The 16,229-nt window shown below is 39.0% G+C and overlaps 1 long non-coding RNA gene across 13 annotated transcripts in view; it reads left to right on the forward strand.

The window, feature by feature from the left end:
- LOC133228564 (uncharacterized) overlaps nucleotides 1–16,229 on the forward strand; it is a 253,107-nt gene that overhangs the window by 162,892 nt on the left and 73,986 nt on the right. For 11 of the 13 annotated variants that reach the window (XR_009730258.1, XR_009730255.1, XR_009730265.1 and 8 more), the window contains one exon: nucleotides 3,943–5,832. This is a non-coding gene — a long non-coding RNA (uncharacterized LOC133228564). The remainder of the gene's footprint in view (nucleotides 1–3,942; nucleotides 5,833–16,229) is intronic. The other 2 variants (XR_009730261.1, XR_009730266.1) reach the window with 2 other exon arrangements.

Here is a 16,229-nt window from a genome sequence, read left to right on the forward strand (position 1 = left end):
TGATACTGTGCTGCCTTCTTCAAATTCTGTTTGAATTAAGAATGAATAGATTCTGAAAAATGGTGAGAGATACTCATGTAAAAATAGCACTTTTGGTCATTAGGACATTCCTTACTCTATTACAGGCAGATGGAATTGAAAGGAATTCAGGTTCCACAAAGGTGAGGTAATATGGCCAGTCATGTCAGAAAACAGTGAGGGAGCTTACTCCATACCATGCGAAGCAGCTCAGTTATAAAGCAGGGATTCAGAAGTGAAATCCGGTGTTTCTATTCTATGTTTGACATCACTGTAATTAGAAGTCTATTCATTCTCTTTTTTAAGTGGACCGAGTAATTTGCTGGCTCTTGACCTGGACTCCATGTGAAGCTGCTGTTTCACATATTGGCTGTTCGTGTCACCAGGATGTCAGAGGGAAAGTTTCAAAGAAAGAAAAAAAAAGTCTAGAGAATGTCATTGGTGTTTTTCTTTGGTGCTATAGTATAAAACTTTCCAAATAGGACTGATTTAAAGGAAAAAAAAAAAGGTCCCCTGTTAGTCAAGGGAAAAAAGTGTTTATCTTATGTGAATAGTTGGTATTAATACTATGCAAGGGAATATGCATTTGAAAAATGCAGTGTAAAGATTCTGGACAGTGATTTTAATGGAAAGTATAAGTGACAGAGAGCATCTTAGAGGGAAGAGGAGATACTATTAATATCTGGGAACAATGCCAATAACCAAGAAAATTAGTGAAGTGAAAAAATGTTATGTAAATACTGTTGGTAGAGTAGGCAGTATCTAAGATTGTTATAACTCCTTAATATTTGATATTTTCTAATGACTTTGAGGCTTTGCTAGTTTATTTTGACAACTAACAGTTTTTGGAGTGTTCCTGGGTCTTGACCCATTTTCTGCTACAAAACCACCCAGAGTATTTTCTTTTATAGCCGAGGTGACTGCCACTGATTGAAAACTAGGAAGCCTCTTTTCTTAGCTATGGCTGTGAATGGTTTTATTATAAGACAGCAGCATGTTTTGGAGGCCTGCAGTTTGGTTTATTAAATAAACAAGTATGGTAGTAGAATTTTCTATGAAATCACATACTTCTACCATTTTGCACTCCTGCACCTCATTAGCCTGTCAAAATGAGTAGTTACATTCATTTTTTATATAACAACACATATAATTACAAGTTATAAAGCTCAGACTGTAGCATATAAAGAAAATAAACTAGCCTATATAGCATGAAAATGAGTGTGAAGGGTTTAGTGGTCCAGTAGTAAGAAACTTTTTATATTTAGAACCTGATATTGGCAGACAAATCAAATCCCTTATGACTATACAGTGGAAGTGAGAAATAGATTTAAGGGCCTAAATCTGATAGACAGAGTGCCTGATGAACTATGGATGGAGGCTCGTGACATTGTACAGGAGACAGGAATCAAGACCATCCCCAAGAAAAAGAAATGCAAAAAAGCAAAATGGCTGTCTGAGGAGGCCATACAAATAGCTGTGAAAAGACCAGAAGCGCAAAGCAAAGGAGAAAAGGAAAGATATACCTATTTGAATGCAGAGTTCCAAAGAATAGCAAGGAGAGATAAGAAAGCCTTCCTCAGCGATCAGTGCAAAGAAATAGAGGAAAACAATAGAATGGGAAAGACTAGAGATCTCTTCAAGAAAATCAGAGATACCAAGGGAACATTTCATGCAAAGATGGGCTCAATAAAGGACAGAAATGGTAGAGACCTAACAGAAGCAGAGATATTAAGAAGAGGTGGCAAGAATACACAGAAGAACTGTACAAAAAAGATCTTCATGACCCAGATAATCACAATGGTGTGATCACCGACCTGGAGCCAGACATCCTGGAATGTGAAGTCAAGTGGGCCTTAGAAAGTATCACTACAAACAAAGCTAGTGGAGGTGATGGAATTCCAGTTGAGCTGTTTCAAATCCTGAAAGATGATGCTGTGAAAGTGCTGCACTCAGTATGCAAAACTCAGCAGTGGCCACAGGACTGGAAAAGGTCAGTTTTCATTCCAATCCCAAAGAAAGGCAATGCCAAAGAATGCTCAAACTACCGCACAGTTGCACTCATCTCACACGCTAGTAAAGTAATGCTTAAAATTCTCCAAGCCAGGCTTCAGCAATATGTGAACCATGAACTTCCTGATGTTCAAGCTGGTTTTAGAAAAGGCAGAGGAACCAGAGATCAAATTGCTAACATCCAATGGACCATCGAAAAAGCAAGAGAGTTCCAGAAAAACATCTATTGCTTTATTAACTATGCCAAAGCCTTTGACTGTGTGGATCACACTAAACTGTGGAAAATTCTTCAAGAGATGGGAATACCAGACCACCTGACCTGCCTCTTGAGAAACCTGTATGCAGGTCAGGAAGCAACAGTTAGAACTGGACATGGAACAACAGACTGGTTCCAAATAGGAAAAGGAGTACATCAAGGCTGTATATTGTCACCCCGTTTATTTAACTTATATGCAGAGTACATCATGAGAAACGCTGGGCTGGAAGAAGCACAAGCTGGAATCAAGATTGCCAGGAGAAATATCAATAACCTCAGATATGCAGATGATACCACCCTTATGGCAGAAAGTGAAGAGGAACTAAAGAGCCTCTTGATGAAAGTGAAAGAGGAGAGTTAAAATGTTGGCTCAACATTCAGAAAACTAAAATCATGGCATCTGGTCCCATCACTTCATGGCAGATAGATGGGGAAACAGTGGCTGACTTTATTTTTCTGGGCTCCAAAATCACTGCAGATGGTGATTGCAGCCATGAAATTAAAAGACACTTACTCCTTGGAAGGAAAGTTATAACCAACCTAGACAGCATATTCAAAAGCAGAGACATTACTTTGCCAACAAAGGTCTGTCTAGTCAAGGCTATGGTTTTTCCAGTGGTCATGTATGGATGTGAGAGTTGGACTATAAAGAAAGCTGAGCACCGAAGACTTGATGCTTTTGAACTGTGGTGTTGGAGAAGACTCTTGAGAGTCCCTTGGAGAGCCAATCTTTCCATCGTAAAGGAGATCAGTCCTGGGTGTTCATTGGAAGGATTGGTGTTGAGGCTGAAATTCCAATACTTTTGGCTACCTGATGCGAAGAGCTGACTCACTGGCAAAGACCCTGATTCTGGGAAAGATTGAGGGCAGGAGGAGAAGGGGATGACAGAGGATGAGATGGTTGGATGGCATCATCGACTCTATGGATGTGGGTTTGGGATGTGGAGTTGGTGATGGACAGGGAGGCCTGGCGTGCTGTGGTTCATAGGGTCACAAAGAGTCAAACATGACTAAGTGACCGAACTGAACTGAACTGAATTGGCAGACATAAATGTTTCTACCTCAAACCATCAGATATTCCCATTTCTTTCTTCTACTCCCCATCTCACTTAACTATAAGAATACAAGTGTAGATTGGTGACTACTGAGCCCCTTGAAAAGTAAAAAACAAAATAAAAAAAGAGTATATTGACGTTGTTGGCCTCCTGCCAAAGTGTGTATCAGCTTATACAGATTTCCTTCTATTTGAGCAGTAGGGAGCAGTATCTGTTTTCAAGGCTGTACTAGCTTCAAGCATTTAAACCTCTTCAGGGATCATACCACTATTCTAGATGGCTCTAGGAAAAAGGAGTGGCCCCAGATCAAAGCCGAAATTCTTGACTTAAAATGAGAATTTTAAGCTGGTTTATTTGGCCCTGTCTGTGAATTTGAAATAGAGCTATGTCAGGTACAATCTTGAGCATGTAGTTTTGTAACCTTGGTTTGATTTTTTGGATAATCATTGTCCTTGTGATCCGATAATCCATGTTAGATTCCCTGGCAGAGGCTGAGGTCATGCTTCACCTGCCACGTTCACGGCCAATCTAAGTACTTTCCCTGTAACGTGTGACTGTGAATGTAACCCCAGTTCTGCTTGTTGCCTTGTCCTCTTGTTGCAGGAGAGAAAACCCTGTCCAGAATGGACTCTTTCCAAGGAGAGACATGTGCTTACAAAGCAAAAGACTTTATTGGAATGGCGTGCCTGGGTGGAGAACAGTGCGGTAAGGGAAACCAGGAGAACTGCTCTGCCGTGTGGCTTACCGTCTCAGGCCTCATGGGGAGGGGTGAGTTTCTGAGTTGTCTCTGGCCAGTCATCTTGCTTTAATTTGACTCAGAGTCCTTCCTGGTGGTGCATGCAGCTCTCAGCCAAGACAGATTCCAGTGTAAAGGATTCTGGGAGTTTTGTAGGACATACTATGAGCTGCTGTCTTCTTTATTTTGGCCCCTTCTGAATGTTCCCAGTTAGTTTTTTTTCCGTGACAGCACCATGTTCCTCACCGGGACCTCCTGCTGTGAGATAGCTCGTGCAAGTGGTTATCATCGTGCCAAGCTAAGTTGAGCAGTTTTGACCAATGGTTCCCTAACACTCTGGCTTTTGTGTCTCTTAATTTTGTCTCATTTTTTATCCTATGTAAACCTAGATTCTAAATTCTATCATTTCACTGCATTTCAAGAATGAAAATATCTACTCACACCAAGATTTTCATGGATTTCCTAGAACTGATGGAGGATTTGAGGGTCACGGTGATGAGTGCACTGTCCTTATGAGTGCCTCATTTTTTCTTCCTGTGTCTCTTATTTTGCCTTGGAATCCTCCAAACTCTTTTTGTTACGTAGAGTATTCCACATTCCCTCCAAGCTTTCATTGATTGATAAGTAGGCCCTGAGGGGCTTAACTTTTACTCTAAAGATTTTTCATAAGTCTTTCCAGCAAAAAGAACTCTCTGCCACAGAAGAATTACAGCCTCAGCTGTCAGCTGTTATAAACTTTAACTATCCTATTATTAGTAATAACTCAGTCATTTTATTAATTGCTTTCCTCCTTACATCTCTCTCTTCTCCTTTCATTATTCCTTTCTTCTGTTTCTCCCTCCTTTCCTTTCTTCTCTCCTTTCTTCCATCCTACCTTGTACACCTTGTATGTACTGGACACCCTTCTAGGCACTGAGTTAAGGATGTATACAATAAGTCCTTACTTTCAAGAAGCATCAGTATAGAAAGGAGAGACAGAAGAACCCCATAATGTGGGAGGTTGAGAAGGAGGCAGAGAAACTTAAGGTCATTTCGTGGTTGCTAATCTGGAGGATTGCTTTGATGTTGTTGTTGTTTAGTCACTAAGTCATGTCTGACTCTTCGTGACCCCAGGGAATGGACTATATAACCTGCAAGGCTCTTCTGTCTATGGGATTTCCCATGCAAGAATACTGGGGTGGGTTGCCATTTCCTTCTCCAATTACTTTGATAGGAATGCCATTAATAGAAAATATTATACAAGAAGAAGGTCTAGGCAGAAATGATAAGTTTGGTTTTCAACATGATGATATTTTATGAACCTGCAAGACCCCTGAGGAGAAGAGAATTCAGTTTGGAGTTTACGAAAGAGATTAAAGTTAGAATGTAATTTTCAGAGTCACCAGCATGTGTGGGTGAGATTATACAGGGAGGAGAAAGAGAATAAAAAGAAAAGGGGGTCAAAAAAAAAAGGGTATAATTTTAAATAACATCCACATTTTACAGCACTCAGTAAAAGTAAAAAAGTAAAAGCAAACGAACACAGTGAAAGGAAAACATTATGTGGAGACTAACCCATTTGATTTCCAAACTCTTGCCTTCTTTTTATGACCTTGAAACTTTGGAGACCATAGATATAAAAAAGTGCCTATCGAGATAAGATGAGAAAGAGTTCTACTTTAAGAAGGAGAGGAGACTCATCCTAAGGGAGGGAGCGACTGACGGTGTACAGTGCTTCAGAAAGAAAAGGTTCACGGAGACTGAAAGGGGGCCACTGAGTGAGTATTCTGTCTTATTTCACCTATTGTTGTCGATTGTTTCATCTTGTTCTGCTCCAGCAAAGCTGGAGGGCAGACAGTCACCAGCTGGGTCACTTTTTTTGTCTTTTTCTTTTTTTCATGGTTTTCCATTAAGTTCCATTCTTTTATTTATTTACTTATTTTAATGCAGTGTGAGGTTGTTTTTTTTTTTTTAATATTTATTTGGCTGCTCCAGGTCTTCATTGCAGCATGCGGGCTTTCTAGCTGTGTCACTCCAGCTTAGTTGTCCCATGGCATGTTGGGATCTTAGTCCCTTGACCCTTGAACCCACCTCCCCTGCATTGGAAGGCAGATTCTTGACCATTGGGCCACCAAGGAAGTCCTAGTTCCATTCTTTTAAATATTATTTTGTGTGTCTTCTCAGAAATGTATTCTAGTTTGTAAAATTTCTATAAATTCCTTATTGAATCTTTATCTTGACAGAGTCCTACTAATTGAGTTAATGCTTCATTTGCTCTCATTATGCTTTTATTAATTCAGTCCAAGATAGCAGTTGTTTATTTGGAAGCGTGATGAATTCCTGGGTCATATTCAACCTGTATTGCCTGATTATCTCTGGACTTATTTTGTTTACATTTCTGCATATACAGAAGTTAGTAGACCTTAGTATGTCATAATAGCAACTTGTTTCAAAGGATATGATTATAGGAAGCCTGAATATTTTTTGTTTTGTTTGTTCTTTTGACTGATATGGAGGGATACAGTCTAAGTAAACATAATGGAAAAGACAAGAAAGACATTTATTAAAAAGGTTTTTCAGTTAACAGAATTCACACTGAACATTCCTATAAGCATGGAGAGTGGTCAGTAGAGCTTTTTCAAATTGACAGGAATAAATGTCTTCCCAGTCCTACAAGAACACAAGAAGTTGAACACTTTAGATGCTTAAAGACAGCAGAGAGTTGTCTTAAGTCATACATTTCTTTGCATTTGACATCTCACAAAAAAGTGATTTTATTCTGCTATTTTCTATAAAATATGTGATTAGTTTTATGATCATTTTATATTATTTTATTACTTTTATAAGGTCCTTGCAATAAATCTCAGTGTAGTTTTTACAAGGAGAACAAAAAGATAAAATTGCAATGGGGCTGAAATACTTTCTTTTTATAACTAAACATTTATACTATAAGTTTATGTAAAATTTTGTTATCACAAGGCCAGTGAGTATAAAGATTTATTTATATTTCATCCTTTTTCGGGGAAAGCATATTTCTAGTCAAAGTTGGATGCCAGGGTTCCTATGACCAAGACTCGAGTTCAATTCAAACAAATCATCAGGGGTGGGGAAGAAGCTGCTGGAGGTCCTGGCCACAGCCTTTAGGGCCTCAAAGTCTATCTTCAGGCTCATCCACCCCAAGGAGATGCATTAATCACAAGGGTCATTGATCCAGAGCAGTTTCTCTAATAAGACATGGTTGGAGCTGAGATGCTCGATTTTAAAGCATTTTTATGATGATCTTTTTCAAATATACAGCAAAGTTGAGAGAATTTACAATGAAAAATGACACCATATATAACCATAACCCAAATTCTCACTTATATTGTTCTATAGGCCCTTTATCACCTATTTATATATATCTTTTATCCTTCCTTTAATCCCATTTTTTATTCTAATGTATTTCAAAGAAAATTGCAGATATCAGTAAATTACCCCTAAATATTTCAGCATGCATATAATGAACCAGAATTTAATATTGAATTACTATTTTTATATAAAGTTTATATATATAATAAAATATGCAAGCATTACCAGCTCAGGCATTGAGTTTTGACCAATGAATGTGCATGCTGAGTTGTTTTGGTCGTGTCCAACTCTTTGCGACCCTGTGGATTGTAGCTTGCCAGACTCCTCTGTCCATGGAATTTTCCAGGCAAGAATATTGTAGTGGGTTGACATGCCCTCCTCCATGGCATCTTCTGGATCCAGGGATTGAACTTATGTCTCTTACATCTCCTGCATTGGCAGATGGGTTCCTTTACCACTAGCACCAGCTGGGAAGCACTTGTTAAAATCAAACCCATGTCAAGATATACGATATCATCTATGGAAGAAAGAAGATTCAATTCTGCAACTCTGTTTATATTTTGCAGCTGATTTTCTCTACTGCTGGTCTCATACTGTCATTCTCTTTTATTCATTACAGTTCAGTTCATTTCAGTTCAGTCGCTCAGTCGTGTCCAACTCTTTGCGACCCCGTGAATTGCAGCACGCCAGGCCTCCCTGTCCATCACAAACTCCCGGAGTTCACTCAAACTCACGTCCATCGAGTCAGTGATGCCATCTAGCCATCTCATCCTCTGTCATTCCCTTCTCCTCCTGCCCCCAATCCCTCCCAGCATCAGAGTCTTTTCCAGTGAGTCAACTCTTTGCATCAGGTGGCCAAAGTATTGGATTTTAACTTCAGCATCAGTCCTTCCAAAGAACACCCAGGACTAATCTCCTTTAGAATGGACTGGTTGGATCTCCTTGCAGTCCAAGGGACTCTCAAGAGTCTTCTCCAACACCACAGTTCAAAAGCATCAATTCTTCGGCACTTAGCTTTCTTCACAGTCCAACTCTTACATCCATACATGACCACAGGAAAAACCATAGCCTTGACTAGATGGACCTTTGTTGGCAAAGTAATGTCTATGCTTTTGAATATGCTGTCTAGGTTGGTCATAACTTTCCTTCCATGGAGTATGCGTATTATTAATTTCATGGCTTCAATCACCATCTGAAAGCGATTTTGGGGCCCAGAAAAATAAAGTCTGACACTGTTTCCACTGTTTCCGCATCTATTTCCCATGAAGTGATGGGACCTGATGCCATGAACTTAGTTTTCTGAATGTTGAGTTATTGAAGAAATTTTAATCGATTTCCATTGTCATCTTGATATTTATCTTAAATTCTGGGCAGTAGTGTCAGTAATTATTACCTTTTACAGATACACAGAGAAGCAACATTATCATACTTGGCTAACGTATAGAAATCAGAACCTAAGGCCAAATCTCCAGGAATATTTAATGGCTGTCATAGTCCCTTAGAAAAGGATGGAGGTAAAAATATAAAGTATTGGACATAGGATAGACAGAAATTTGCTGTGATATTATTCATAGCAGAAGTCCTGGATTTGGTAGGTAAAAATGAAATATATCAAAGAAAAACAGTGTAACAAATACTTACCTTTTTGTAGTTATGCCTGGAAGCTATGTTATCATGCATTCATTCAACAAGTATTTACTGATGGCATACTATGTGCCAGGCAGTGTTTTGGGGGTTAGTGGTACATCAGTGAACAAAACAGAAAACAAATTCCCTCATAAAGTTTACATTTTGATGGGTGGAAACAGAAAATAAGGAAATAAATAATCATTTAATATTTTATGAGATGATAACTGCTATTAAGAAAAATAATGAGGTGATAACTTCTATTAAGGAAAATAATGACTATAACAAAACAAACATAGATATAGAGAACAAACTAGTTGTTACCAGTGGGAAGAGGGAAGGCGGGAGGGCAAGATAGGGATAGTGGATTAACAGGTACAGACTATTCTGTATAAAATGAGTAAATTGCAAGGATATTATTATGCAGTACAGGGAATATATTCAATATTTTATAATAAATTCAAATGGAGTATAAAAAAAGAAAAATAATGCATATGGAGGGTGAAATTTTAAAGGGATGGTCTCATTAAGAAGAGAACATTTGAGCAAAGATTTGGGAAACACAAGAGAGTAATAAACTCTATGGAAATCTGAAGTACGATTGTCACAGGCTGAGAGACATGTGCTTGTATGAACAAATTGAGGCCAGTGAGGCTGAGTGAAGTGAATGGTGTATAGGCAGTAGCTGAGAGCAGAAAGGCAGAAAGAGAGCCTACTGTTGTAAGGACTTTGTGATTTATCCTCAGTGAGCAATTGATTCTGTGGAAGGAGTGACATGATTGGACGTGTCTAAATGGATCACTCTGGCTCTTGGTTGGGAATAGATTGAAGGGGGCAAAAATGCAAGTAGGGCTATCATCTAAGCATGAGTAGACCCTTCTCTGTGGCTAGAAAGTGTACAAATTTTGAGTTTAGTACAGATGGAGTGGGCCAAAAGGGAAACTATTCTGGTGGGTTATTGGTAAAGAATCTGCCTGCAGTGCAGGAGTGGCAAGAGAAGCAACTTTGATCTCTGGCTTGAGAAGATCTCCTGGAAAGGGGGACAACTACCCAACTATCTAGTATTCTTTCCTGGTAAATCCCATGGACAGAGGAGCCTGGCGGGCTACAGTCCATAGGGTCACAAAGAGTCAGACATCACGACTGAAGCGACTTAGTACACATGCCATAGGGAAACTACAATTGAAAAGATGGCTGAGAATTTCTTTGTGCAAAGGCTATGGTGCATTTGTGTCTGCCGTGTGTGCTGGTGGTGTTTGCTGAATGTGTACACTTTTTCTATGCTTATGGTGACTAAACCTGCAATTGTGAATTTATCTTTGCTCCTTGAAATTCTGTTCTTTGCAGTTCTGTCCTTCAAAAGTACTTCTTGCATCAGTTATACCTGGTGGCTTATCTCACTGAATATTTGCTCAACTATCATTGAAAAATATTTTAACTCTGCTCAAGGACAAAAGCTTCCCCAAAACTAATAATAATGAATTTGGAAAGGTATTATGTTAGGGGCCCTTCCAGGACTAATGGACTAGGCAATCTCAGGAGTGTAATATTTAGAAGAGTATGAGTCAATAGAAATTAACTAAGTGTTTAAAATAGTAAATATTTTATGTCTAAGACAAATTGGATTTTAAAAGTCATCAAGACTATGGAATTGAAGCAAATAATAAGGCAGTTCATTCTTTGCTGTGAGATACTAAGAAGAATATCAAGCTTTCAGGAAAAATGAAATAGTAGACAGAAAAATTACTCATCAGAGTTAGTTATTTTTGAATTGTGGTATATGAATAATTAAAATGATCAAACCAGTAAGATCCAAAGCTTAAAGTAATTATATAGGTTTTAATTTAATTTTCCACAAATTTGGGAGTTCAAAAATATAATTGTATTTTTCTACAACTGAAATTAATTTCTGTCCCCTGCCTAGTGGCACGAATTTAACCATGGTCATTTTAGTTAATTCAGCAATTTCTCAGTCCATTCAGGATTTTCTCCTTTCAATTCTGCCTAAGAGAATATACGTTGTATATATTCTGAGGGCCTTTCTCCAGTGCCCAGAACCAGAGGGGTGAAATATCTGTTCGGCAGCTGTCAGTTGTCCTTGTTGGCATCCATTTTCACCTTCCAATGACTACCCGCCACCTCGGGGCGCAGAGGCCACCTGTAGTACCTGCAGGCCTCCTTCAGGTCATTATCTTATGGGCTTCTTCTCACGGCTGCTGACTTCATCAGGCGCCCAAGGAGAGTCCCGCTATTAAAGGATTTCACGTGGTTAACTCAGATCCGTATAGGATAATCCCTCTTTTGATAATAATTTCAAATCAGATGGTTTGAGACTTTAATTACATTGGAATACCTTGCACTTTGGAGCTCCCCAGGTGGCTCAGTGGTAAAGAATCCACCTGCCAACCAGGAGACCCGGGTTTGATCCCTGGGTTGGGAAGATCCCCTGGAGAAGGAAATGGCAACCTGCTCCAGCATTCTTGCCTGGGAAATCCCAGAAACAGAGGAGCCTGCCAGTTTATAGTCCATGGGGTCTCCATGAGTTTGCAAAGAGTCAGACTCGACTGAGCACGCAACCAGTCATGCAGCCTTACACTTTTGCTGTATTCTGTTGGAAGCAACTCACAGGTCCCATCTGCACTCAAGGGTGATGGCATGGAGGCTACCCTAGAGTCTGTCTGACAGTCTGGAAGAGTTTCTTGATGTTATCTTCTGGAAGTTTTACTATTTTACATTTCACATTTAGAGTCACAATCTACTTGGAATTGATTTTTATGTGAGGTAAGGATTAAGATTTGTTTTTATTTTATGCAGATAAAAAACTGACCCAGTATAATTTATTTGTCATACATCAAATGAATATGTTTGCTTATTTTTCTAGACTCTTGTTTCTGTTCATTGACCTATTTATCACTACTGTGGCAAAATCATATTTTTTATTACTTTGGTTTATAATGTGTCTTGATAGCTGAGTAAGTATAAATCCTCCAAAGTTGTTCTCTCTTTGTCTTAGCTAGTCTTTGTTTCTTTTTCAATTCTCATATAAATGATAGAATCAACTTGTCAGTGTCTACCAAAATCTCTGGTAGAATTTTTATTGGTATGTCTTTAAATTTATAGATTATTCTGGAAGGAATTGATAAATTTAAAAATTGAGCATTTAAAAAAAAAAAATTGAGCATTTCAGTGAATGGAATCTCTCTCTCTCTCTGGCTCTCTGTCTTTGAAGAATATCTTAGTACTCTTATATATTTCTATACAGAGTACTATATATCTTTCATTAGGTTTATTTCTTTAGGAAGTGAACCAGTAGTTCTCTATGAGATTAGAGCTTTTCCTTAATTTCAGAAGAGCAAGCATTTTTGAACAATGTAGCTCATTTAATTATGGGTATACAATGGTTAAATGGCAAGGCTCTAATTCATTGTAACAAGGAAGGATGCTTAATGTTATTCAAGAATTATGAAAACATCTATGTCTCTGCCCAAAGGAGCAAGCTGATGCCTGACCTCATAGTGTTTGTAGACTAAAGGAGAAATAAATCCCAGAAAGAACAGAGGATTATTTTTAGACCATATTGCGCTAAGGATTTTCAATATCTTCTTAATGAGGAGGCAAAGGAAAATCAGATCCCTAATGTATATGCATATTCATATGTAAATGTGTATATGCATACATTTGTATTTACATTAACGTACGAAAAATTATCCTATGTATTAATACAAACTTTTATTTCTTTTTGTAAACACACAGAAAACTAAATCTTCTCTTCAAATATAACTGTTCAGTTCAGTTCAGTTCAGTTGCTCAGTCATGTCTGACTCTTAGCAACCCCATGGACTGCAGCATGCAAGGCTTCCCTGTCCTTCACCACCTCCCTGAGCTCGCTCAAACTCATATCCATCGAGTCGGTGATACCATCCAACCATCTCAGCCTCTGTTGTCCCCTTCTCTTCCTGCCTTCAATCTTTTCCAGCATCAGGGTCTTTTCTAATGAGTCAGTTCTTTGCATTAGGTGGCCAAAGTATTGGAGTTTCAGCTTCAGCATCAGTCCTTCCAACGAACATTCAGGACTGATTTCCTTTAGGATGGACTGGTTGGATCTCCTTGCAGTCCAAGGGATTCTCAAGAGTCTTCTCCAACACCACAGTTCAAAAGCATCAATTCTTCGGCGCTCAGCTTTCTTTGTAGTCCAACTCTCACATTCACGCATGACTATTGAAAACCACAACTTTGTCTATATGGACCTTTGTTGGCAAACTAATGTCTTTCCTTTTTATAATATGCTGGCTAGGTTTGTCATAGCTTTTCTTCCAAGGAGCAAGTGTCTTTTAATTTCATGGCTGGAGTTACCATCTGCACTGATCTTGGAGTCCAAGAAAAAGTCTGTCACTGTTTCCATTGTTTCCCCATCTATTTGCCATGAAGTGATTGGACTGGATGGCATGATCTTAGTTTTCTGAATGTTGAATTTTAAGCCAAATTTTTCATTCTTTTTCACTTTCATCAAAAAGTTCTTTAGTTCCTCTTTGCTTTCTGCCATAAGGGTGGTGTCATCTGCATATCTGAGGTTGTTGATATTTCTCCCAGCAATCTTGATTCCAGTTTGTGCTTCATCCAGCCCAGCGTTTCTCATGATGCACTCTGCATAGAAGTTAAATAAGCAGGATGACAATATACAGCTTTGATGTACTCCATTCCCAATTTGGAACCAGTCCGTTGTTCCATGTCCAGTTCTAATTGTTGCTTCTTGACCTGCATACAGATTTCTCAAGAGACAGGTCAGGTGGTCCGGTATTCCCATCTCTTGAAGAATTTTCCACAGTTTGTTGTGATCCACACAGTCAAAGGCTTTGGCATAGTCAATAAAGCAGAAGTAGCTGTTTTTCTGAAATTCTCTTGCTTTTTCTATGATCCAGAGGATGTTGGCAATTTGATCTCTGGTTCCTCTGCATTCTCTAAATCCAGCTTGAACATCTGGAAGTTCTCAGTTTGTGTACTGTTGAATCCTGGCTTGGAGAATTTTGAGCATTACTTTACCAATGTGTGAGATGAGTGCAATTGTGTGGTAGTTTGAGTATTCTTTGGCATTGCCTTTCCTTGGGATTGGAATGAAAACTGACCTTTTCCAGTCCTGTGGCCACTGCTGAGTTTCCCAAATTTGCTGGCATATTGATGATGCACTTTCACAGCATCATCTTTTAGGATATGAAATAGCTCGGCTGGAATTCCATCACCTCCACTAGCTTTGTTTGTAGAGATGCTTCCTAAGAACCACTTGATTCACATTCCAGGATGTCTGGTTCTAGGTGATCACAGCATAGTGGTTATCTGGGTCATTAAGATCTTTTCTGTATAGTTCTTCTGTGTATTCTTGCCACCTCTTCTTGATATCGTCTGCCTCTGTTAGGTCCATACAGTTTCTGTCCTTTATTGAGTCCATCTTTGCATGAAATGTTCCCTTGATATCTCTAATTTTCTTGAAGAAATCTCTAGTCTTTCTCATTCTATTGTTTTCCTCTATTTTTTTGCATTGATCACTGAGGCATGGTTTCTTATCTCTCCTTGCTATTCTTTGGAACTCTGCATTCAGATGGATATATCTTTCCTCCTTTGCCTTTCACTTCTTTTCTTTTCTTAGCTATTTGTAAGGCCTCCTCTGATAATCATTTTGCCTTTTAGTGTTTCTTTTTTCTTGGGGATGGTTTTGATCACCACCTTCTGTACAATGTCATGAAAGTCCATTCATAGTTCTTCAGACACTCTATCAGATCTAATCCTTTATGTCTACTTGTCACTTCCACTGTATAATCATAAGGGATTTTATTTAGGTCATGCCTGAATGATCTAGTGGTTTTCTCTACTTTCTTCAATTTAAGTCTGAATTTGGCAATAAGGAGTTCATGATCTGAGCCACAGTCAGCTCCCAGTCTTGTTTTTGCTGACTGTATACAGTTTCTCCTTCTTTAACTGCAAAGAATATAATCAGTCTGATTTTGATAGTGATCATCTGATGATGTCCATGTGTAGAATCATCTCTTGTGTTGTTAGAAGAGGGTGTTTGCTATGACCTGTGCGTTCAAAACACTATTACCTTTGCCCTGCTTCATTTTGTACTCCAAGGACAAACTTGCCTGTTACTCAGGTAGCTCTTGGCTTCCTATTTTGCATTCTAGTCCCCTATGATGAAAAGGACTTCTTTTTTTTTTTTTTTTTTTGGTGTTAGTTCTAGAAGGTCTTGACCCATTCATCATAGACCCATTCAACTTCAGCTTCTTCGGCATTAGTGGTTGGGGCATAGAGTTGGATTACTGGGATATTGAATGGTTTACCTTGGACACAAACAGAGTTCATTCTGTCATTTTTAAGATTACACCTAGGTACTGTATTTCAGTCTCTTTGGTTGACTATGAGGGCTGCTCCATTTCTTCTAAGGGTTTCTTACCAACAATAGTAGATATAATGGTCATCTGAATTCAGTTTGCCCATTCTGATCCATTTGAGTTCACTGATTCCTAAAATGTCAATGATCACTCTTGCCATCTCCTGTTTGACCACTTCCAATTTACCTTGATTCATGGACCTAACATTCCAGGTTCTTATGCAGTATTGTTCTTTACAGCATCACACTTGACTTTCATCACAGTCACATTCACAACTGGGCATTGTTTTCTCCCTGGCTCCATCTCTTCATTTTTTCTGGAGCTATTTCTCTTTCTTCTCCAATAGCATATTGGATACCTACAGATCTGGGGAGTCATCTCTCAGTGTCCTATCTTTTTGTCTTTTCATACTCTTCATGGGGTTCTCAAGTCAAGAATACTGAAGTGGTTTGCCATTCCCCTCTCCAGTGTGCCATGTTTTGTCAAAACTCTCCACCATGACCCGTCTGTCTCAGGTGGCCTTACACGGCATGGCTCGCAGTTTCATTGAGTTATTCAAGGCTGTGATCCGTGTGATCAGTTTAGTTAGTTTTCTGTGATTGTGGTTTTTATTCTGTCTGCCCTCTGATGGATAAGGAGAAGAGGCTTGTGGAAGCCTCCTGATGGGAGGGACTGGCTGTGGGGTAATCTGGTTCTTGGTAATCTGGTTCCAATGGGTAGGGCCATGCTCAGTTCAGTTCAGTCGCTCAGTTCTGTCTGACTTTTTGTGACCCCATGGACTGCAGCACGCCAGGCTTCCCTGTCCGTCACCAACTTGA

The sequence above is a fragment of the Bos javanicus genome, chromosome 17 (genome assembly GCF_032452875.1).
Source record: "Bos javanicus breed banteng chromosome 17, ARS-OSU_banteng_1.0, whole genome shotgun sequence".
Taxonomy (NCBI): domain Eukaryota; kingdom Metazoa; phylum Chordata; class Mammalia; order Artiodactyla; family Bovidae; genus Bos; species Bos javanicus.